Source organism: Schistocerca cancellata, chromosome 6 (genome assembly GCF_023864275.1).
Source record: "Schistocerca cancellata isolate TAMUIC-IGC-003103 chromosome 6, iqSchCanc2.1, whole genome shotgun sequence".
Classification (NCBI taxonomy): Eukaryota; Metazoa; Arthropoda; class Insecta; order Orthoptera; family Acrididae; genus Schistocerca; species Schistocerca cancellata.
Genome location: NC_064631.1, coordinates 364,767,616 through 364,792,003, shown reverse-complemented (window position 1 = coordinate 364,792,003; position 24,388 = coordinate 364,767,616). Strand labels below are relative to the sequence as shown.

Sequence of the window (24,388 nt, the reverse complement as noted above, 5' to 3'; positions counted from 1 at the left end):
TATGCAATGCAAAAAGGTAAACGGCGAATGAAGGTTTCTAACAGAGAAACGAAAACGAAACCTGCCCCCTCCCACCCCCCCCCCCCCCACTTCACCAGAGCACAACCACGCTCTGATACAACGACCCAGCAAGGGGGCGGAGTGGGAAGAATTTTGGTGAGGAAGATCGAGCCATTGTGGCTTTCTGGTTGTAGATTCTTTACCTAAGTGCATAATTTGTCCACGAGGGCGTGGTAGACGGGTGTTGGCGCGCTCTGTCGCCGATTAGGAGGAAGTTAGATCCCTTCGCGATGAAGACGAGTACTGGCAATCGGCACGGAGCGGAAGCGGATCGCCCCGTGGTTGAGACGGGAGAGAGAGGAAGGGGAGGTGCTTGTTTGCCCTGAGTCCAGCAGGGCAGCTTGTGCAGTTGGCACGTCACTGAAGGACTGCTGTTGATTTCAAGAAGGCTGCCATATGTGGAGCCGAAGCCACATATTTATATCGTGACTGCTTCTGTTTCAAGTAATGTAACGTTGCATATGTAACGGTCTTTTAATAAATAATGAGAAAACTTTACAATTACGTTGAATGAATGTCTGATCTGTGGAATGAGTACTGAACTCGAATTATCGTGTAGTGTGTCTTAACTGCAAGTGATGCGCTTATTTTGTGTTACTGTTAGCAAAACTTTACACGAATTGATTGAGCAATGCAACTCGCAATACCAATAAAGAAATACAGTCACTGCAAAATACATTCAGCCCTTGGGCACTGACTCATCTGGCCCTGTTCAAAACTGATAACTTTGGTCCCTGTGCACGTAACAAATAAATTAAATTGTCTTACCTCTAAAGCAGCAACGGAGTAACGCGATATATTCTGGTCTCTCATAAAAAAATATAAATATGCTAGCTACAGGCTCAGCAGTGTGCAATGCTGGCCGTAATACTTATGCACTTGACATTCATTTGGCTCATAAACGAGAACATTTAAGAAAATCCAACTTCTTCAAAAAATATACGACCTGGACATGGAGGCGGTACTGATTATGGTGAATTACTAACACTCAGTTTTTTTAGCAAAATTATATTACAAGTTAAGTCTAGATTTTCAAAAACATCTGACGATCGAAGTTACAATACTCTCAGTTGATTGACAAACAGCAAGTATTATCTTGCTTCACTAATCCAACATAGATGCAAATCATCAAATTACACTTAGCTCTGTTAACAAATTTTAAAAACATTACAAAAATGAAATATCTAAATAACCTTTTTATCAAAACAGTTTACATACATTCTGGGGTTAGTCAACAATTACAAATTATCAGCCAACTGATCTATACTAATGCGCTGGCAGAAACAGAAATCATAATTAACATACTTACCTTACTTACATGAAGACCTCTGCTTCCAAGTTCAACAATACTGGCATACCTAAATTAATCTAACTCTTGGTGGCTTCACACAGCACACCCCAAAGTCTGCCTACTCCATCGTCTTTGCCTCACAGACAGCTACCTGCAACTGTGCGCCCAGCGCTCTCTTACTCCAACACTAGCGGTATCTCTGGGTCTGCGATATAAAGTCTATCAACGACATTCATCGTTTATAGTATACTAGTTTCACTTTAATTTATTAATATTCTTATCTTATTCTGGTGCCACATAGAAGTGTGCCACAGGATAGAACATATACCGAGTAGAACATACATGTTCTCGCCTCCGTACTTACAACAGTAGTGGACTTGTCTCTGACATAAACGCAACATTTGGAATAGACCGATAGCTATATGTTGCGACGGGTAAAGGAAGTGATTGGTCCGGTAGCCTTTTCCCGAGCAGTGACGTGAGGTGATTTATCACGCTATTAAATTTGGAGCACAGGATTGTATAGATGTAAAACATGGATTGTGGTAAAACCGGAACGGAAGAGAATCGAAGCATTTGAGATGTGGTGCTACACACGAATATTGAAAATCAGGTGGACTGATAAGGTAAGGACTGAGGAATTTCTTCGCAGAATCGGAGAAGAAATGAACGTGTGGAAAACACTGACAAGGAGAAAGGGCAGGATGATAGGACATCTGTTAAGATATCAAGGAATGACTTCCACGGTACGAGAGAGAGCTATAGAGGGCAAAAACTGTAGAGGAAGACGGAGATTGGAATACATCCAGCAAATAATTGAGGACGTAGGTTGCAAGTGCTACTCTCAGATGAAGAGATTGGCACAGGAGAGGAATACGTGGCGGGCCGCTAAATTTCTGCTTGCCATATGCTGCCATTTATATGTTATATTGTACGAATTTGTTTCTTAAAGTGTTTTTCTTTCAAAGTCTTGATTTAGTCTGTTACAGGCTATTTTGTGTACTGGAAAGCAGGTGATGTATTTGTTAATCTGTTCCTCCTCCTCAGAGGCTTAAAATATTCGACTATGTTCTCTCCCTCGTGGACAATTATCGTATGTAACATTTAATATAACAGATTATTTGCTGTATGCATTCAATTACTCCAAGTCCGCAAATCTTGGCATCCGTGTGGTTCTCCAATAAGCCAGGATAATAATGAAATCTGGTCATGTAAGTGTTTTTAAAGTTTCGTTTTAAATTTATTTTCGTATTTTTAAATGACTGATAGTTTGTACTATACTAGAGACGTAGTCCCAGCTGCGGTTGTATTTCATGTTTTATTCCGTTCGCCTCAGCGCGGAAGAAGACTATTATTAATAATAATACGGTTCTTGGGTGTTCATGTGTAAGCATATATTTCCTGTCAAGTTTCGGTTTGAATTTTTGGTCGGTTGTAAGTCAGTGGGTCAGTGTGGCTGAAAATGCTGAATCCTGTGATAAATTGCCTAGTGGTTAGTTGTTTATTACGTCTGATCTTTGTATGCTTTCTTTAACCTTTTTATTTCAATGTACTGGTCTGAGGTTTGTATGCCAGGTAGCTGACTCACGATTACATTAGCCCTAAGCCAGACTGGCGGTTGCATATCGCGTGACCAACTTTCTCTATGCGTTTTCTTCCCTGTTTGGTCTTTCGTGGCCGGCCAAACGGAATTTGACTACGACGTGGACGAGCTGTGCCTGCGACAGGGTTTCCGTGGTCCTGTGTTCAGTCGAGGAACTTGGGAGAAAGCCGCGCCATATCGTCCAGCTTTTCCGGGATAGAAATTACTTACCGGATCCTTTTCAGATATTTTGGTATCAGCCATTACAGTCCAAGCACCCCTAGAGTCCGCTAATGTATGAAGGAATGAGCTAATAACTTGACCATTAGTTTTTATACCTTTATTGGCGCCAGTATTTACCTTGTTCTTCCTGTACTTTAAAATATCCTCTGTGGGAGCTGAATTGGTGATCTTATTATCCTGTTCATTAATGGCAATGTAATATTCATGCAGTGCTAAATGTTTGTATACCGGAGTTTGTTCCGCCTTGCTGATTATGCTATCGTAAGTTTAGACCTTGCTTTGTTGCTTATACGGCGTTGGAGCCCTAAGGTCTGTTTTTTACCATAAGATTCCGTTCTAGATTCTTCCCGAAGATTAAATTAATATTATAATTATAGTTAACTAACTTTGTTATCACTAGGATTTAAATGCCATGGAAGGTATTTTAATTGATTGTTTCTTAACTTACGGCACACGAAAAATTTGTTTATATTTATTAATATTGTAAAACTGTATGGTGACAATTTTTCCAAAGATATTTAATCAGTGAGTAGATTATTAAATTTAATGGCCAGTAAAACTGACTAATAAAAAGGTGAACGTACATTTGTAAACCCTTGAACCTGTGCTTCCCGAAAATCTCGATACTCAAGATAGCCAAGGTTTAATCAGTTCATGGTAGTAAAATTACAGTTATAAATTCATCTGGTTTTAACATGCGGAATGTGGATATCTTCTTACTTGAATCCTAAGATACAACGTAAGAAATATTGTAAGGTATCTATGGAATTAGCAATGGTGTGCTATTCCTATAAACATATCTTACTTTAAAACATAGAAATTACGTAATGTCAGTTTAGGGTAGGGTCAAAGAGTCTGTTGCTAGATGTGACGATCGGCTTCACCTCAATAATCGATAATCGATTGTGAATTTATATCACACGCGCCATCCAGTACCTTTGCTGCCCTCATATTTCTGCTCGTATGACGTGTTGTGTAAATAAAAAAGAATGAAGTATAAGCGTTCTGTGGCTGACTGATCATCTTACGGGAGCTGTCAGTCGTTATGCCTATCGACAGCTATATTCGGTTTATATAAGTTAACCCTTCTATAAAGCAACGTACGCTCTCTCATTGATCATCGGCTACATTGCTTATGGATCTATTGTTAACACCATTGGATGTCGGGGTTACTTACGCATTACCTCTTTTGTTGTTATTTTAGAGGTCTGACATACGCGAAGGCATTGAAAGTCTCATTTTTCTTTGCTAATAACCCTTTAAACTTTTAACCCATGTAGTTATTATGTTATATCTTACTGGACAGTGTCAACGGCCGTACCGAGGTGGATACAAAAGTTCGTATTGGATCACCGAAGTTAAACTCCGTAGGACGTGACCGTTTCGGTACGCTGCGCGCTGTTAGTATGTCGATAATTTTCTGTTTGACTTTACGGCAGAGGGGACAGGAATGTTGGTGGACTACGGGTCCCTAGTCACTAGTCTTTGCGAGAATGTCCTGAATTAAGTTCTAAGCCTCTCCGCAGTGTCTCACGAAGTGAGGGTATGCGACACTATTGATCCACCCGTCGGTTGAGGACCTGAAGCTTGGTGGCCCCCTTGGTACTCTTCGAGAGGAGGAGGCAATGTGCTGGCACCGGGTTTCATCCATTCCCTCCTATCACCATCTCCAAGACGAACATGACACTAGGCTACACACACACCCATTATAGTAACCTAAACTTAAAAGATACACTTACGCACACAGCTCCGCGAAGGAAATGGAAATCCTTTCCAATTAAGCGACTGAACCAGCCCTTTGGCGTCTTCCAGCCAATCATGACACACGGCTTTAGTTTACTTACTGGTCAGTGGGCTTCACTGTCTTTGGAAAATTTTGCAAATTTGTGGTAAGTTCCTATGGGACCAAACTGCTAAGTCTACATCTACATCTACATCTATACTCCGCGAGCCACCTTACGGTGTGTGGCGGAGGGTACTTATTGTACCACTATCTGATCCCCCCTTCCCTGTTCCATTCACGAATTGTGCGTGGGAAGAACGACTGCTTGTAAGTCTCCGTATTTGCTCTAATTTCTCGGATCTTTTCGTTGTGATCATTACGCGAGATATATGTGGGCGGTAGTAATATGTTGCCCATCTCTTCCCGGAATGTGCTCTCTCGTAATTTCGATAATAAACCTCTCCGTATTGCGTAACGCCTTTCTTGAAGTGTCCGCCACTGGAGCTTGTTCAGCATCTCCGTAACGCTGTCGCGCTGACTAAATGTCCCCATGACGAATCGCGCTGCTTTTCGCTGGATCATGTCTATCTCTTCTATTAATCCAACCTGGTAAGGGTCCCATACTGATGAGCAATACTCAAGAATCGGACGAACAAGCGTTTTGTAAGCTACTTCTTTCGTCGATGAGTCACATTTTCTTAGAATTCTTCCTATGAATCTCAACCTGGCGCCTGCTTTTCCCACTATTTGTTTTATGTGATCATTCCACTTCAGATCGCTCCGGATAGTAACTCCTAAGTATTTTACGGTCGTTACCGCTTCCAATGATTTACCACCTATGGTATAATCGTACTGGAATGGATTTCTGCCCCTATGTATGCGCATTATATTACATTTATCTACGTTTAGGGAAAGCTGCCAGCTGTCGCACCATGCATTAATCCTCTGCAGGTCTTCCTGGAGTACGTACGAGTCTTCTGATGTTGCTACTTTCTTGTAGACAAGATCGGTCCCTAGGCTTACACATTACTTAATCTAACTTAAACTAACTTACGCTAAGGACAACACACACACCCATGCCCGAGGGAGGACTGGAAACTCCGATGGTGGGAGCCTCGCGAACCGTGGCAAGGAGCCTAGACTACGCGGCTACCCCGCTCGGCTCACTTTCTTTTCTTATCAAACATACTTTAAAATGATAATAAAATTACAGAAACGAAGTTTCACGGGAAGACGGGGGGGAGGGGAGGGGGGAATGTAGAACTTTTACCAAGAGCGCAGGACACCTCAGAAGTGTTTTGGCTTTTTCTTAAGTGCAACAGGGCATAGAATTATGCGTAGATGTGGAGGGTAGCTTGTTCGAGAGCTGGACAATAGCTACGGGGAAAGAACTGGTAGTGTTTTTACTTCTTGGACGGGTACTAATGGATACTTTGAATACGGGAACAGAAGAGAGGGGAAAAACAAGATTTCATGTCCCTGAGAAACCAGAAGCGAAAGCAATGTAACTGGGTTGTAAATGAGTATTTGCTTCACTGTATGATCGAATGACTGAGATAAATTGTTATACATGTTAGTTTTTGAGGGAACAGTTACAAATTTAGAAAAAAGAAGTGCTTTGGCTTTTTCTTAAGTGTAACAGGGCATAGAATTGTGCGTAGATGTGGAGGATAGCTTGTTCGAGAGCTGGACAATAGCTACGGGGAAAGAACTGATAGTGTTTTTACTTCTTGGACGGGTACTAATGGATACTAGCTAGATACGTGAGACAATGTGTTGCGATTTTCATGACATGATTGGTAGTTGATCTGGGACTCGTGCACGCTTAGGAATTGATGAAGTTGACGTACTGTGTGGTAGCCACATAACCTTTCAGTCTACAACCATTCGTAACTGGATGTCTGAAACAATTACGTGGTCTGACATGCGGATGTTGCAGACGTCACGTACACGAGTATTTTGAATGGTTTCAGCCGTCTACAATTTTCACTATCGCAATAGCTGAAATTCGGCAAAACGACTGACTGCACACGTTTACGTTTCAAGTCCTGTGGAAATAGTTTTCGTAACTTCGTTAAGTCATAGAGACAGCAGGATGTGGCGACACTATTTTCTGTCCGATGTAAATGCTTATGCAAATTGACGCTCATGTTCCTCACTGTTTCCTTAAACAGTATAAAAATGGCCCTGTGCGACAAAATTTCGAACCTCTGACTTCTGTGTACTGCTCCTACATCGAAAGAAATGGATTGCTGGGAAACATTTTTAGTGCAATGATTAAGTTATGGCTGTTGCAAATGGATATTTTGCATAAATCCGAAACTGTACTTGAGGAACAGGCATTACTCACAAATGCATTAACCTACAGGGAACTCACTCAAATAGGTGAATTTGCGACCATAAAATCACACTTCCGCTATAGCCGAGGACTTTTCACCCTGTCCACGTGCGTCTCTTTGTGTGTGACTGGACATGAAACTGAAGTCCGTGGGTTCTTTCTACATAACGAAACCTGTAAAAGTGTTGATGTGGGTGTTTACTGAGATGGCAACTTTGTAGCTGTGTGCAGTTTGGCCAGAGGAGAGACACGAGGCAGTCGGAGTCGAGACGGAAGCCGTGTCACAACGCGGACTTGCCCCTCCGTGGCGAGGGCCGGCCGCGTTGCTGGCCAGCGGCTAAATTAGCCGTCGGCGAGCAGCCCGCCCGCACCTCTGGCAAACGAGCGCGCGCGAGCAGCCCGTACATCATTCGGACACCTTTGTCTTACTTCCATGCATTCTGGTCTCTGTGTCTCATTTGTAAAGCCTGAATCATTCGTGAAAAGTTAAAACTCTGTCTCGGTGCGACACATTGTTTTACATTGCCACAAATGATTAACGCAGCAAATGCTCCGCCAAGGATTAAATAGTTCAGTATTCTTGTAACATTTTTGTTAAATGCGTGTCATCAACAAGCCACGACAGCATTTTCAGTTTTCAGGTAACTATATTATGCATGCGGCTTCTTTGTTGTACACTTTTTATTTCTGCTGATGCGAATTTGTACCATACACCTGCCTGACATTTCGTAATTTTCGCTGTTCTTTTCTTATTTCACTCTCTCCCTCCTTTTTTTTATTTTGAGTCGTCAGTCTTCTGACCGGTTTGATGCGGCTGGCCACAAATTCCTCTCCCAAGCCTACCTTTTCATCTCAGAGTAGCAATTGCAGCCTACGTCCTCAATGTATTCCAGTCTCTGTCTTCGTCTACAGTGTTTACCCTCTACAGCTCCTTGTAGTAGCGTGGAATTTATTCCCTGATGGCCGGCTGAAGTGGCCGAGCGGTTCTAGGCGCTTCAGTCAGGAACCGCGCGACCGCTACGGTCGCAGGTTCGAATCCTGCCTCGGGCATGGATGTGTGTGATGTCCTTAGGTTAGTTAGGTTTAAGTAGCTCTAAGTTCTAAGGGACTGATGACCTCAGATGTTAAGACCCATAGTGCTCAGAGCCATTTGAACCAAGCCATTTATTCCCTGATGTCTTAACGGGTGTCTTACCGTTCTGTCCCTTCTTCTTCTTAGTATTTTCTACATGTTCCTTTCCTCGCCGATTCTGCAGAGAATCTCCTCATTTCTTACCTTATCAGTGCACCCAATTTTCAACACTCTTCTGTAGCGCCACATATCAAAGGTTTCGATTCTCTTATGTTCCGGTTTTCCCACGGTCCATTTCTCACTACCATCCAATGCTGTGCTCCAAACGTACAATCTCAGAAATTTTTTCCTCAAATTAAGACATGCACCGGTGTCCAAAATTAAATTTTGCAAGGTTCCGTTTATTTTGCCACTAAACGGTATAAACAGGTGATATCAAAGTCGAAACAACGTATAGAATACACAATGTAAACAACTGCAATGTACGAGGCGTGTTTTTTAAGTAAGTACTGTTTTGCCACACCGCTGCCGCAACGCTGCGGTCGGCGTTCTGCGCATGTGCACTGGGCACCTAAATCTGTTGTCTACGCACGGACGCCATTACAGTCTGATTCTTCCTCGTTTACGTTGTGTACTGAGCGTTTAAGATGCCTCCGATAATCGTGAGTCCCGCCGACTGTGAAGTACGGGCTGTTATAAGATTTCTTAGTGCTAAAGGCCTAAAAGCGATCGATATTCATCGTGAGATCTGTGCAGTTTACGGAGAAAGCATTATGAGTGATGGAATAGTAAGAAAGTGGGTGAGAGCATTTAAAGATGGCCGCACAAATGTGCATGATGAACAACGCAGTGGGTGTCCTTCGGTCGTTAATGAAAGTTTGGTGCAGGAAGTGGACAATAAGGTGAGAGAAAACAGACGCTTTACGATTTCCTCTTTGTGGGATCACTTTCCTAATGTTTCTCGTAGTGTTTTGTATGGCATTGTGACAGAGCACTTGAATTACCGAAAATTATGCGCACGTTGGGTACCGAAAATATTGATGGATGTGAACAAAACCAATCGTTCAGACAGTGCATTGACATTCCTTGAGCAGTACCACAATGACGGTGATGATTTCTTAAGCCAAATTGTTACGGGCGATGAAACATGGGTGGCCTACGTCACACCAGAATCAAAGCAACAGTCCACGGAATGGCGGCATTCAGATTCACCCAGAAAAATGAAGTTTAAGCAAACAATTTCTGCCCGGAAAATCATGCGCACGGTTTTTTGGGACAGAAAAGGAGTATTGCTTGTGGAATTTCTGCCTTGTAATGACACAAACAATGCAGCAGCTTACTGTAAGACATTGCACAATCTGCGCCGTTCAATTCAGAACAAAATACGTGACAAGTTGAGAAAGGGCATCGATTTACTCCAAGACAATGCCCATACGCATGTCGCGAATCAGACCAAAGATCTCATCACATCTTTTCGATGGGAAACTCTAGATCATCCTCCGTACAGCCCCGATCTTGCGCCCAATGACTACACTTCAAGACGATGACGAAGTCAAAACAGTGGTGATGCAGTTGTTAACAAGTCAGGTGGCAGACTTCTATGAGGAGGGTATTCAAAAACTGGTACAACGTTATGACAAGTGTCTCAATATTGAGGGAAATTAGGTAGAAAAGTAGATTAGGGTGCAGGATTTCATGTAAAAATAAAATTATTGAGATATCTTAGCACTTCTTTTTATAATTTTAAAACCATACTTATTTAGAAAACACGCCTCGTACATAACAGTCGACGAAAATATATTTCAATTTCCAAGAAAACATCAACCATTCGTTCTGTATGAGGGTGAGCACTACCGTCCATCAGTATGAAGTCTGGGCGCACAGAACCTCACAACTGTACATCACGTCCCAAGACCTTGTCACGATACCTCACAACAGTTAGGCCTTTCCGATACATCCATAAAATTTCATGAACAGATGTTCGAGTGGTCAACAGAATTCCTGCCCACGCCATTAGTGATCCTCCTCGATATCAGTCTCTTTCCACAATGTTCTGGTCTTGAAGTCGTGTACCACCTTCCCTTCAGATGTTAATCCGTCGAGAAACACTCTCCACATCAAATCGGGAGTCTCCTGTGAAAAGAACATTGGCCCACTCCTCGACTGTCCAGGTGGCATGTTGAGGACTCCACTCTAGACGTTCCCTTCTGTGAAACCGCGTCAGAGGCACCCATGCAGCAGGTCTCCGACAATAAACGCCACTCTGTCGAAGCCTTCTCTACACCGTTTGCCTCAATGCTGCGAGGCCCAATGCCAGCTGCTGCGCAGTACTATGGCGATATCGTCGCGCCCTTACAGCCAAATAACGGTCCTCTCTTTCTGATATCACACTTGGTCGGCCCCTCCCTGGTCTTCGGGATACAGTTTCGGTCTCTATAAACTGTCGCCACATCCGAGAAACAACAGAACGATTCACGTTAAGCCATCGGGCCACGTGAGTTTGCGACTGCCCTGCTTCCATTCTTCCCATGGCCCTCCACCGCAGCGAGTTTCGTAGGCGTCTTCTCTGTGCAATGCTGCACCGTCTGTGACTGTCTAAGCAGTGATTGTGGGTATGGGACTACCTGACAAAGACTACTCCGTTTGATAGGTGCCCTGACGTCATCGTTGGCGTGGTTTTCCGCTGACCGAAATTCCAAATGCCGTGGAGAACACGATCGTTCGGACATCTGTTTACAGTTTGTGTGATTATATCGTGAATAGACACAGGACAGGGACATAGCGGTTTGTTGCTTTAATTTTGAACACCGGTGTTTATTTGATACTAGCAGACTTCTCTTGGCTAGGAATTCGCGTTTTGCCAGTGCTAGTCTGCTTTATATGTACTCCTTGCCCTGTCTGTCATGGGTTATTTTGCTGCCTAGGTAGCAGAATTCCATAACCGTGTACTTTGTGATCCCCAGTTCAAATGTTAAGTCTCTCTCCATTCTCATTTCTGCTACTTCTCATTACCTTCGTCTTTCTTCAATCGGTTTACTCTCAGTCCATTTTCTAGACTCATTAAAACGTCATTACATTCAACACATCCTGTAATTATTCTTCACTTTCGCTGAGGATAGCATCGTCATCAGCGAATCTTATCACTGATATCCTTTCACCCGGAATTTTAATCCCACTCCTGAACCTTATTTCCGTCATTGCTTCTTCGATGTATAGATTGAACAGTAGGGGTGAATGACTACATCCCTATCGCAAACCCTTTTTATTCCTTGCTCTTTGTTCTTGGTCTTCCGCTCTTATTGTTCCTTCTTGGTTCTTGTACATATTGTATATTACCTGTCTTTCCCTAAAGCTTAAGACATTTTCAGCCGCTCCCGATGGTGTTGGCAATGTACGCTCATTAACTTTGAGCATGGTTCGCTAACATAGCCGCACCATGTCGCTCTTTAGCCCATCAACATAATTTAAAAAAGATGTGGTATAACATTGCTCGAAATAGATTGATTTTAAATTTGATATAAATCCCTTTTAATTTTTTAACAGGAGCACAACGTGTGCAAATGGTGGCCACATACAAATAACCCGTTGAATAACCGTTCAGAATCTACCACCACTGCGAATTTTGGTATTACTTTGTGCAGATGTAACGTTTATAGCCAGCAGCAGGCACTAAAACACAACGTACAAGTTCCGGTACATGAAAGTTACAGTGGCAGTGTACACACCGCCCATAGCATTACCGGGTCCAGATGAAATGCCTCACCAACGCAAGACTCCAGTCGCAAGAGAACAGTTAAAGAACCACGAACTATGGTTCAAATGGCTCTGAGCACTATGGGACTTAACATCTATGGTCATCAGTCCCCTAGAACTTAGAACTACTTAAACCTAACTAACCTAAGGACAGCACACAACACCCAGCCATCACGAGGCAGGGAAAATCCCTGACCCTGCCGGGAATCGAACCCGGGAACCCGGGCGTGGGAAGCGAGAACGCTACCGCACGACCACGAGATGCGGGCACCACTAACTACGCCCAGAACGCTTATTTACTGGTTTGGTGCAGATACTTTCATCCTGACCACTATCCCCAACTTCCACAATAATTCCATATAAATATTTATAATAAAAAATCTGAAAATCTTTGCAGTAATTATTGCGACCTTGTAACAAACTCAGTTATACACTATTTCAATAATTATAAGCAAATCTCAGACACATAAATCGCCATATTCGGCACTCTAGTGAAAACACTAACTTCACATATTTTATAAACCGCAGCTACAATTCAATACATATCGAAAGTTATTGGAATATTAAATAACGAAACTCATGCTGATAACATAATTTGTGTCTCCGTTGAAGATTTCATAGTTATGGTACCACTTACGTAAATAAAGTAAATTGTTTATAACATTGTTTTACATTTGTTTAGTTAGAGAAATAATCTGTTCGTTATATTGCAGGCATTTGATCTGGTATATCACGGGTGTGACCTTCGTGATGGATTCAGTTGTTACAATTGACTATAAACAGTAATGGTAATAATGTTAACAACTATTTATCTATTAAAGCTTCAGACATGGATTTATGTTCAATGAGCTTGTCCTACTGCTGCGGTTGCAAAGCTGTCATTGTTTTTATTTATTTATTTATTTATTTTTTTGCTAGCATGCTTGTAACGAGTTTTATGTATTTCCATTAAAATCATATTAGTGACGATATTTCAAGTCGCAGGTCCCTCCATATTAGCTCGTCCTGCTCGTCAGAACACGCCCGTCTTTCTGCCTGGAAAAACCCCGATGACCTCTGGGCCTCGTGTCTTACTGGGCGCCTTTACTTCCGTTCAGCTCGCCTATCACAGTCCGTCCTTCCGAACAAACTTTCACACTATCTCACAGACGACCTGTCAGTATGTTCTGTGACAGGCAAACCAGCTGCTTGTAACGTCACAACCTTACCCGTATTTTTCTCAGAATTTCGAACATCTTGCACCGTTTTACATTGTCGGCAAATCCAATATAAGTGTCTCGATTCTTCTTCAGTCTTGTTTCCATTATCAGCATCAACGTCAGAGCTGCCTCTCTGGGGCCTTTACCTCCTAAGCAATGAAGAAAAGCAGCCTGCGGCACCCGCGTGGTATACTGCGTATTCTGCCACTCAAATATCGCGCTATGTGTGGCCGAAGTGGAGCTATTTGATTTTCAACGAGGGCAGATTGTCGTTGTGCTAATGGCTACAGCACGTTTGGATGTCAGTATGCGACATGGGTGTCTTCACAGTGAAAAGGAATATTATTTTTATCCATTGGTGCAGAGTATTTGGATCAACATTGTTCAAAAGAAAGCTCCTACAAACGTTCTTTTAGGAATTAGAAAAACAATAGCCACCATTTTGGCACCAGTAAAATAAAAAGTAAGCTATCTACAACGAGAAGTTAGCTTGAATATAGCAGTGCATTACGAGTGATTACTTTACTGGAGACAGTATAATGATGCTCTGCGACCTCTGAATTGACTTACCCAGCCACTTACAAGTGTTAAATCATTGCCAGATATAAAAGAAGCAATAAATCACTCAAAAAAATCGTAGATGAGACGAGAAATTGAATTTCTGACTTTTTGTCAGCCTGACACTTACGGAGTTGGACACACCTCACGGCACACAAATTATACAGGCTATAATAATCCATTATTTGAGAATGAGAGCACCTGGTGACTGCCATCAAACTTAAACATAATTTCAAATCACCTCCCCCCCCCCCCCCCCCCCCGACACAAAAAAGAAAAAAGTTAATTCATTACCTCTTCATTACTGATTTATTCGCAACACATTTTACACATAGTATCCTCATATACTACTTAATGCTAATTTATATCATTCTACGAGTCATAGTTCTGTAGATATGTCGTCATAAACAATGAGAGCATGAAAAACTAGATTTCCATTAACAAAGAGCGCAAACTACCCAGACTGTAGTCACCCAGTGTTTGATAATGAGAGCGCTTTTCCAACAAGCTTCAAAAATACTTTCAAGTTTTTCTAAACTTTTTTTCTCTTACATCCTTCACGTCAAGTACTTAATACGTAATTGATTAGTAAAGTATCCAGACGTTTGAAGCCGTTTTACACATGAGAGTTCGATTCTTTAAAGACTCGGGTGTTTGAGATTTACTCATTTACAACGATGCACCTACAGAGCCTTCCCTTTGACTTCGTAGAATAAATCTAACGTTAAGAAAAGTATGTTACAGTTGAATATATTGTTATCGTCATTTCTGATGTTGCTAGAGCAAGAGAATCACGTCAGTGGGAGCAGGAGAGAGACAGGAGAAAAATCAGACCTATCTTTGTTACATCGGCCTTGTCGGGATCCGCCGAAGTGGTTTAGAAAGTTAAGATTCATGTTGTGAATGATTCTTACGTTGGCTCTTCCATGTTAAAATTCATACACTAGCGTACATTTCTATTACGATTTGATGAGTGGGAAACTTTACTGGGCCGCTACAATACTTCGTTACTGTAACAATAGCATATCACGAGGAACCAAATAGTAAATTCTCTCGTTCATCGACAGTCTCACTAGTCAGTGTGAGCCTTTTTTTACACTGAGACAGAATTACATACTGCAAATAATACTTGTTGACAAAGGATGCAAAAAACAGATTTATACACTGAAGCGCTAAAGAAACTGTTATAGGCATGCGTATTCAAATACAGAGATACGTAAACAGGCAGAATACGGCGCTGCGGTCTGGAGCAGCAGTTACTGCTGCTACAATGGCAGGTTATCAAGATTTAAATGAGTTTGAACGGGGTGTTATTGTCGGCGCACGAGCGGTGGGACACAGCATCTTCGAGGTAGCGATTAAGTGGGGACTTTCCCGTCCAACCATTTCACGAGTGTACCGTGAGTATCAGGAATCCGGTAAAACATCAAATTTCTGCCATCGCTGCGGTCGAAGTGCAACCCTTCCGCAAATTGTCAGTGCTGGGCTATCAAAAAGTGTTAACGTGAGAACCATTCAACGAAACATCATCGATATGGGCTTTTGGAGTGAAGGCACACTCTTGTACCCTTGAAGACTGCACGACACAAAGCTTTACGCCTCGGCTGGGCCCGTCAACACCTACATTGGACTGTTGATGACTGTAAACATATTGCCTTGTCGGACGAGTTTCGTTTCAAATTGCATAGAGCTGATGGACGTGTACTGGTATGGAGACAAGCTCATGAATCCATGGACCTGCATGTCAGCAGAGGATTATTCAAGCTGGTGGAGGCTCTGTAATGGTGTGGGGCATGTACAGTTGGAGTGATATGAGACCTCATGTACGTTTAGATACGACTCTGACAGGTGACACGTACGTAAACATCCTGTCTGATCACCTGCATCCATTCATGTCTAGTGTACATTCCTATGGACTTGGGAAACTCCAGCAGGACAATGTGAAACCTCACACGTCCAGAATTGCTACAGACTGGCTCCAGGAACACTCTTCTGAGTTTAAACACTTTCACTGGCACCAAATTCCTCAAACATGAACATTATTGAACATATCTGAAATGCCTTGCAACGTGCTGTTCAGAAGAGATCTCCACTTCGTCATAGTCTTATGGATTTATGGGTAATTCACGGTGTCAATTCCCTCCAGCACTACTTCAGACATTAGTCGAGTCCATGTCTCGTCGTGCTGCGGCACTTCTGCGTGCTCGCAGAGGTCCTACACGATATTAGGCGTGTGTACCAGTTCTTTTGGCTCTTCAGTGTTACAGTTTTGATTTATTGATCATGGAAAGTTTTCGGCCTTCGGCCGTAAAATATGGCTAGTCTACGGTAAGCGAAGGCTCTTTCCATCATTTATTCTTTGCAAGGCATCACAGATAGGGGAATGAAGTTTGAAAGTAAGAAAAGAAGAGTCGAATGAAATGTCAACAAGAAATACCACTCGTTCAGGAAAAGCTCATGAATCACTACAGTGAAACTTAATAGGAGAAAACACAACACCACAATGTCAAATAATATTTGCTGTTATTGTGCACACACGGAGTTTTAGACTTGTTCTGGTTTGATTATATCAGGCGACGGCAGACACGGTCCAGATGGACAAAAACAGATCTAATTGCCATTACAGGACACATCTAAAGATACCAACACTGACGTTGTCCGGGAGGAGTAGAATACCACCAACGGAATCTCCGTGTATTCGTGTCAGATCTAGGTAGGAAGAAACACAGCGATAGCTCAGTTCCACAAAGATGGAGAAGAGGTCTGCTTGTGGACTTGTTGAAGAAGTGATTCTGACTTTCAGTCGAAATGCTTGGAGTGAACAACGCTACAACTGAGTTATGCTACTGGACTGAGATTTTCTCTCAGTTAATGCCCGCATCTCGTGGTCGTGCGGTAGCGTCCTCGCTTCCCACGCCCGGGTTCCCGGGTTCGATTCCCGGCGGGGTCAGGGATTTTCTCTGCCTCGTGATGGCTGGGTGTTGTGTGCTGTCCTTAGGTTAGTTAGGTTTAAGTAGTTCTAAGTTCTAGGGGACTTATGACCACAGCAGTTGAGTCCCATAGTGCTCAGAGCCATTTTTTTCTCTCAGTTAATGTTAAATCCAGCCTAGTCGTCGAATATGGGGCGTCTAGGAAACCTGCTTTCTCGGATCGATAGACAACAATTCAAACAAATCATATTAATGAGTTTTACTACGAAAAGTAAATGACAATATTTAACTTTTAACATTACACAGATGTGTAGAAAGCAAAGGGCGAGAGACAAAATAAAGAAGCTTCTTCGGTACATACAGTTCATAAGTCGCTGCTATACAAGTGCCTAATCTTCATGCTGTTGTAGAACTGGGCCACGACCAGTCGGGAGCGCGCTTATGTCCTCTTCGCGTAGAGGCAGCTGCTGTCGCGTTGTCGTCGTGGAGAGTGGTCGGTCAGCGTGCTATTGGCTGACGTCTCCTCGCAGGCCTCTCTGCTCTATCGTTCCCGATAGGCGTGCTGTCTCTCGACTTTACGCCGTAACAATTAATATGTCACAATCCTCAACTCTTGTATGGCATCTCTCCGAGCATTTTCGGTGAAACGCGTTTTATTGTGCGACGTGACGTAATTTTTTTGGTGGCTCAAGCTACACCACAGACTCGGGGAAGAGTCCTCATTGTTCAGGCAACATTATCCACTTTTTACGTGGTTAATGGAGTGTTCTGAGGAGTTATTTTAGTCTCCTCAACTTCCCCTCAGATGTCCATCTTCTTCCTACGCCACTAAAGAGAATGTTGCTGAGTACGTCGAGTACTACAGCAAAACGGTGAGCAAGGTACCATCAGTGGATCCATCTGCATCATCAGTTCACACTACCCTCTAAGGCTAAATAAAAATGTGAGAGATTTGTACTTTTTTTGGAAATTTACATTTGTTAATAGACGAGCGGTTGGTAATCCTGTTTCTCGACATAAGTAAGCGCTAAGAAACTCTTTTAGATAAGCGTCTTGGAATGTGCCCAGCTTTACGATTTCGAAATTGCAACCAGGTAGCAAGGAAGGGATTGCTTTAACATGAGGATACACGGTCCGAAAATTTCAAAACAAAGACGTCTGGGATGCTGTTTGCGAGACAATGGGTGCTTCGAGTCCTAGAGGTCTTTCAAAATATCGATCCAAGATCGAGATGCAATACTTGGTTGTTCCATTTCGATAAAGTTGCAGCACATCCTGCCCCGCCGAAACAACTTTTACTTGTCGTTGTGTTATAAATACAAAGTACAATATTGTCTACACAATATAGTGCTTTTCATTTATAATTATGAAGTTGTTATACGGAGAAGCGACGGATGAAGCATTTAACATGATATTTTTCTTTATCACCTTTCACGTAACTCAGTCTTTGCCCCATGTGATTATTTACTGTTCTCACAAGTACAGACTCTGCAGAAAAGATGGTCAAATGAATAGGCCCGGTAGTCGGCTATCATTTCAAAGTGACTAGGCCCTGCATTTGTAAGATAATCAATGTCTGCAGCTAGCAGAAGACGTTTGAATGCAAAGAATGACGTTTATGACTGAAGGCCAATTCATACTGGCCACGACATGTCCCGTCAAAGAATTATGCAATGCATTTCAAACGGGGGCATCCACATTGGCCTTCACGTCATGTCAGGGCACTGCTAAGGATTCTCGGGAAGAAATTTTTGACGGCTGACGTCACCCGTCCGTTGTTGATCACTTGACGCCCAAGTTAGTTTCCTCCCTATACACGGCCATGCCCAGATCACCATATTTCGTTTAGACGTTGTTGATGTCAGTTTCTTGTTTCTTATTTTTGTTATTTGTTATAAACGGTTTTGTTTCGATATTACTTTTGCGAAAATTTATAATTTTATAATAAATGATGAAAGATTAATTGTAGCAGTGAGACTGCAGTCTGAATTGTATGACAGGAACGTATTAAGTTACTTGCCCTGTACTAAATTTATGAAAAGGATTTTTGTACCTACCAGTACCGTATTTAAAATTTTACAATGAAATAGATTGCAATATGGCTGAGAAGTGAAAAAAACTACGTGGGTATAATCAGATTAATCAGTAAGTGAAATTTATTTGTATGTCGTCAGGCATTTGTAATGTTTCATAAAGAAATGGCCTGAAACGTTCAGACACTGCTTTTTGTGAAGTTTACATCAAATATTGTATTAAGAGCTGTTTCTTCAAATATGTGTCTGTGGTATGCTTATTTATCGTTAAGTAGCTCTCTGGATTGTGTATGAAACAGTTGCGCAAACATCAGTGCTCAGTATCTATGTGGTTTCACTAGCTACCTCCGGTACAAATAAGGCACTTGAGCTACTGGAAGCCAAATACAAGCTGAAGGGGAAGGCACGGACGGAGATACATTGAAGCGCCAAAGAAACTGATATAAGCATGCGTATTCAAATACAGGGATATGTTAACAGGCAGAATACGGCACTGCGGTCGGCAACAAATATCTGACGCAGTCGTTAGATCGGTTACTGCTGCTAAAATGGCAGGTTATCAAGATTTAAGTGAGTTTGAACGAGGTGCTACAGTCGGCGCACGAGCGATGGGACACAGCATCTCAGAGGTAGCGATGAAGTGGGGATTTTCCCGTACGACCATTTCACGAGTGTACTGTGAATATCAGGAATCCGGTGAAACATCAAACCTCCGACATCGCTGCGGCCGAAAACGATCTTACAAGAACGGGAACAACGACGACTGAAGTGAATCAAATGGTTCAAATGGCTCTGAGCACTATGGGACTTAACATCTATGGCCATCAGTCCCCTAGAACTTAGAACTACTTAAACCTAACTAACCTAAGGACAGCACACAACACCCAGTCACCACGAGGCAGAGAAAATCCCTGACACCGCCGGGAATCGAACCCGGGAACCCGGGCGCGGGAAGCGACTGAAGTGAATCCTCCACAGCGACAGAAGTTCGACCGTTCAGCAAATTGCCGCAGATTTCAGTGCTGGGCGATCGACAAGTGTCAGGGGGCAATCCAGTCAATGAAACATCAGCGATATGGGCTTTCGGAGCCGAGGGCACGGTCGTGTACCCTTGAAGACTGCACGACACAAAGCTGTATGCCTCGTCTGAGCCCATCAACACCAACATTGGACTGTCGATGACTGGATACATGTTGTCTGGTCGGACGAGTGTCGTTTCTAATTGCATCGAGCGGATGGACGTGTACGGATATGGAGAGAAGCTCATGAATCCATAGACCCTGGATGACAGCAGGGGACTGTTCAAGCTTGTTGAGGCTCTGTGACGATGTGGGACGTGTACAGTTGGAGTGATATGGGACCCCTGATACGTCTAGATACGACTCTGACAGATGACTCCTGTCTGATCACCTGGAACCGTTCATGTACATTGAGCATTCCAATGGACTTGGGAAATTCCAGCAGGACAGTGCGACACGTCACAGGTCCAGAATTGCAACGAAGTGGCTCTAGGAACACTCTACTGAGTTTAAACACTTCCACTGGCTGCCAACCCCCCCCCCCCCCCCCAGACATGAACATTACTGAGCATATCTAGGGTGTCTTGCAACATGCTGTTCAGAAGAGCTGTCCACCCCATCGTACTCTTACGGATTTATGGAAAGCCCTGCATGATTCGTGGTGTCAATTCCCTCCAGAACTACTTCAGACATTAGTCGAGTCCATGCCATGTCGTGTCGCGGCGTTTCTGCGTGCTCGCGGGGGCCCTACGCGATATTAAGCACGTGTACCAGTTTCTTTGGCTCTTCAGTGTATGACTACTGCACAAAAATTGGCACTCGACTGGCAAATACACTTAACCTCGAACAAACCAATTTTTCACGCGATGTGGTGGCAGCTCGTATCATTGTGTTCCTTTTAGTAATTTTGGATGACGTTTGATGTAACAAACGAAGAAACTGGTGCTTCAACTTTCTAAATCATAAAATGCAGATTCGTTTTCCTCGATCTCCTTCTGTAGTTGTGAAATTCCCTTTCTGTACGAGGTAATGACATTTTTAGGAGTCACACTACTTTTTTGCGTCGTTTTGGAATTGTGTCTTCCTTCTCTAATATACACTCCTGGAAATGGAAAAAAGAACACATTGACACCGGTGTGTCAGTCCCACCATACTTGCTCCGGACACTGCGAGAGGGCTGTACAAGCAATGATCACACGCACGGCACAGCGGACACACCAGGAACCGCGGTGTTGGCCGCTGAATGGCGCTAGCTGCGCAGCATTTGTGCACCGCCGCCGTCAGTGTCAGCCAGTTTGCCGTGGCATACGGAGCTCCATCGCAGTCTTTAACACTGGTAGCATGCCGCGACAGCGTGGACGTGAACCGTATGTGCAGTTGACGGTCTTTGAGCGAGGGCGTATAGTGGGCATGCGGGAGGCCGGGTGGACGTACCGCCGAATTGCTCAACACGTGGGGCGTGAGGTCTCCACAGTACATCGATGTTGTCGCCAGTGGTCGGCGGAAGGTGCACGTGCCCGTCGACCTGGGACCGGACCGCAGCGACGCACGGATGCACGCCAAGACCGTAGGATCCTACGCAGTGCCGTAGGGGACCGCACCGCCACTTCCCAGCAAATTAGGGACACTGTTGCTCCTGGGGTATCGGCGAGGACCATTCGCAACCGTCTCCATGAAGCTGGGCTACGGTCCCGCACACCGTTAGGCCGTCTTCCGCTCACGCCCCAACATCGTGCAGCCCGCCTCCAGTGGTGTCGCGACAGCAGGCGTGAATGGAGGGACGAATGGAGACGTGTCGTCTTCAGCGATGAGAGTCGCTTCTGCCTTGGTGCCAATGATGGTCGTATCCGTGTTTGGCGCCGTGCAGGTGAGCGCCACAATCAGGACTGCATACGACCGAGGCACACAGGGCCAACACCCGGCATCATGGTGTGGGGAGCGATCTCCTACACTGGCCGTACACCACTGGTGATCGTCGAGGGGACACTGAATAGTGCACGGTACATCCAAACCGTCATCGAACCCATCGTTCTACCATTCCTAGACCGGCAAGGGAACTTGCTGTTCCAACAAGACAATGCACGTCCGCATGTATCCCGTGCCACCCAACGTGCTCTAGAAGGTGTAAGTCAACTACCCTGGCCAGCAAGATCTCCGGATCTGTCCCCCATTGAGCATATTTGGGACTGGATGAAGCGGCGTCGTCTCACGCGGTCTGCACGTCCAGCACGAACGCTGGTCCAACTGAGGCGCTAGGTGGAAATGGCATGGCAAGCCGTCCCACAGGACTACATCCAGCATCTCTACGATCGTCTCCATGGGAGAATAGCAGCCTGCATTGCTGCGAAAGTTGGATATACACTGTACTAGTGCCGACATTGTGCATGCTCTGTTGCCTGTGTCTATGTGCCTGTGGTTCTGTCAGTGTGATCATGTGATGTATCTGACCCCAGGAATGTGTCAATAAAGTTTCCCCTTCCTGGGACAATGAATTCACGGTGTTCTTATTTCAATTTCCAGGAGTGTATAAGGTATCTCTGCAAGTTGCAAATCATTTGAGTCCAATAAACGTCATTCTCATACAAATGTGAAATCCAGCATCCACGCATAAGTTACCGCTTTGCGTATGAGCGCGATAAAAATAGTCGAAAATCATCTTTCGAAAATCACAAAAAAAGAACAGTTGAGGACAGCGACGCGTGTGGAGGTCATGTGGCTTCAAGTGACGGGCAGTGTGAGTACACCTTGACGTGACGGCGCTGTGACTTGACGGTGCCGTGACGGCCAGCTTGAACTGGGCTTTATTTCGATAGACGAAGAGCTGCACTAAGCGCTGCAGCATGATTTTGAAAGTGTGTTAACAAAAACGTCAGTAGCGTGCTTTGCATCTGCCTCGCGAGCCTGTCGGTTGTTGTCACCGTTAGTGAGCAGAGGAGGAAGCTGGAGCAGGCAGGCGCCGGTGGTCGGCCTCTTCACGCGCCGGCCGCGTGTTCTGACGGGCCCCTATCTCTGGCTGGCGCAACGCTCTCCACGAGTTTTCCTCCCATCTCAAACGCAACCGCGTCACGCGACCACCCAGTTTCCTTACGCGCTGTATATTGTGGAACCTAATTTATCATCTTCACGCTTCGCACCTGACATTTATAACGCGCTTCTTGTGTCTTTGGTAGGTTATTCTCTAAGGACTTCGCAGGAATCTGCTGTTGAATTTGTTTGCTCTGTTGTCAATACTGGGAGCCGAGAAACAGTTATTAAGACCCCGGATTTGTGTCGGATGGATAGTGAAAGAGATTTAGATACTCCACCATTGATTGATTGTGTACATTGCATCAAGATGCAATAACACCTCCGGCAGCACCATAGTATATTCCTTGTCCTCTCTTTGTTCACTTGAGCTATTGCTTTATCCTAGCGACCTGGATCCACGTTCAGGAAGAGCGGGATTCGTATTCACGTCTCGTCTTCCATATTTAGGTTTATCACTGTTTCACAAAATCACGTCCAATGACTGCTTAGATGGTCCGTCGCAAAGGCCTGTCATGGCCTTTTTCAATTCGTGCTGGGGTTTCGTCTGTAATGATCTCGTTACCGATGGGACTTTTACACTTCTGTTCCTTAGCTTTACTTCTACATACATACACCGCAAGACACCGTATGATGCGTGGCGGAGGGTACGTTGTACCACTAGTTGTCATTTCCTTTCCGCCCGGGGGTAGCCGCGTGGTCTGTGCCGCCTTGTCACGGTCCGTGCGGCTCCCCACGTCGGAGGTTCGAGTTCTCCCTCGGGCACGGGCGTGTGTGTTGTCCATAGCGTAAGTTAGTTTAAGATAAATTAGGTAGTGTGTAGGCTTAGGGATCGATGGCCTCAGCAGTTTAGTTCCATAAGACCTTACCACAATTTTCCAAATTTCTAATTCCCTTTCTTGTTATACTCGTAAATAGAGCGAGGGAAAAACGACTATCTATATGTCTCCGTATTAGTCTTAATTTCTCGTATCTTATCTTCGTGGTCCTTAAGCGCAATGTATGTTGGCGGCAGCTGAGTCAGTCGGCAGTCAGTTTCAAATGACGATTCTCTAAATCCCTAGCCGGCCGTGGTGACCGAGCAGTTCTTGGCGCTTCAGTCCAGAACCGCGCGATTGCTACGGTCGCAGGTTCGAATCCTGCCTCGGGCATGGATGGATGTGATGTCCTTAGGTTAGTTAGGTTTAAGTAGTTCTAAGTTCTAGGAGACTGATGACCTCAGATGTTAAGCCCCATAGTGCTCAGAGCCATTTGAACCATCTAAATCCCTACAGGCCGAATCATCTCCGTAACACGTGTTGTTCAGACCTACCTGTAACAAATTTAGCAGCCCGCCTCTGCATTGCTTCTATGTCTTCCTTCAATCCGACACGGTACAGATCCCAAACACTCAAGCAGTACTCAAGAATAGGTCGCACCAGCGTTCTACATACGGTCTCCTTTGCTGGTGAACAACTCTTTCCTATAATTCTCCCAATAAACCGAAGTAGACCATTCGCCTTCCCTAACAACTGTTCTCATAGGCTCTTTCCATTTCACATTACGCCCAGATATTTAAACGAC

The 24,388-nt window shown here is 44.1% G+C and overlaps 1 long non-coding RNA gene across 2 annotated transcripts in view; it reads right to left on the bottom strand.

Moving 5' to 3' along the window:
• The window catches only part of LOC126191211 (uncharacterized), a 292,218-nt gene that overhangs the window by 61,348 nt on the left and 206,482 nt on the right, over positions 1-24,388 (bottom strand). The window lies entirely within an intron of this gene.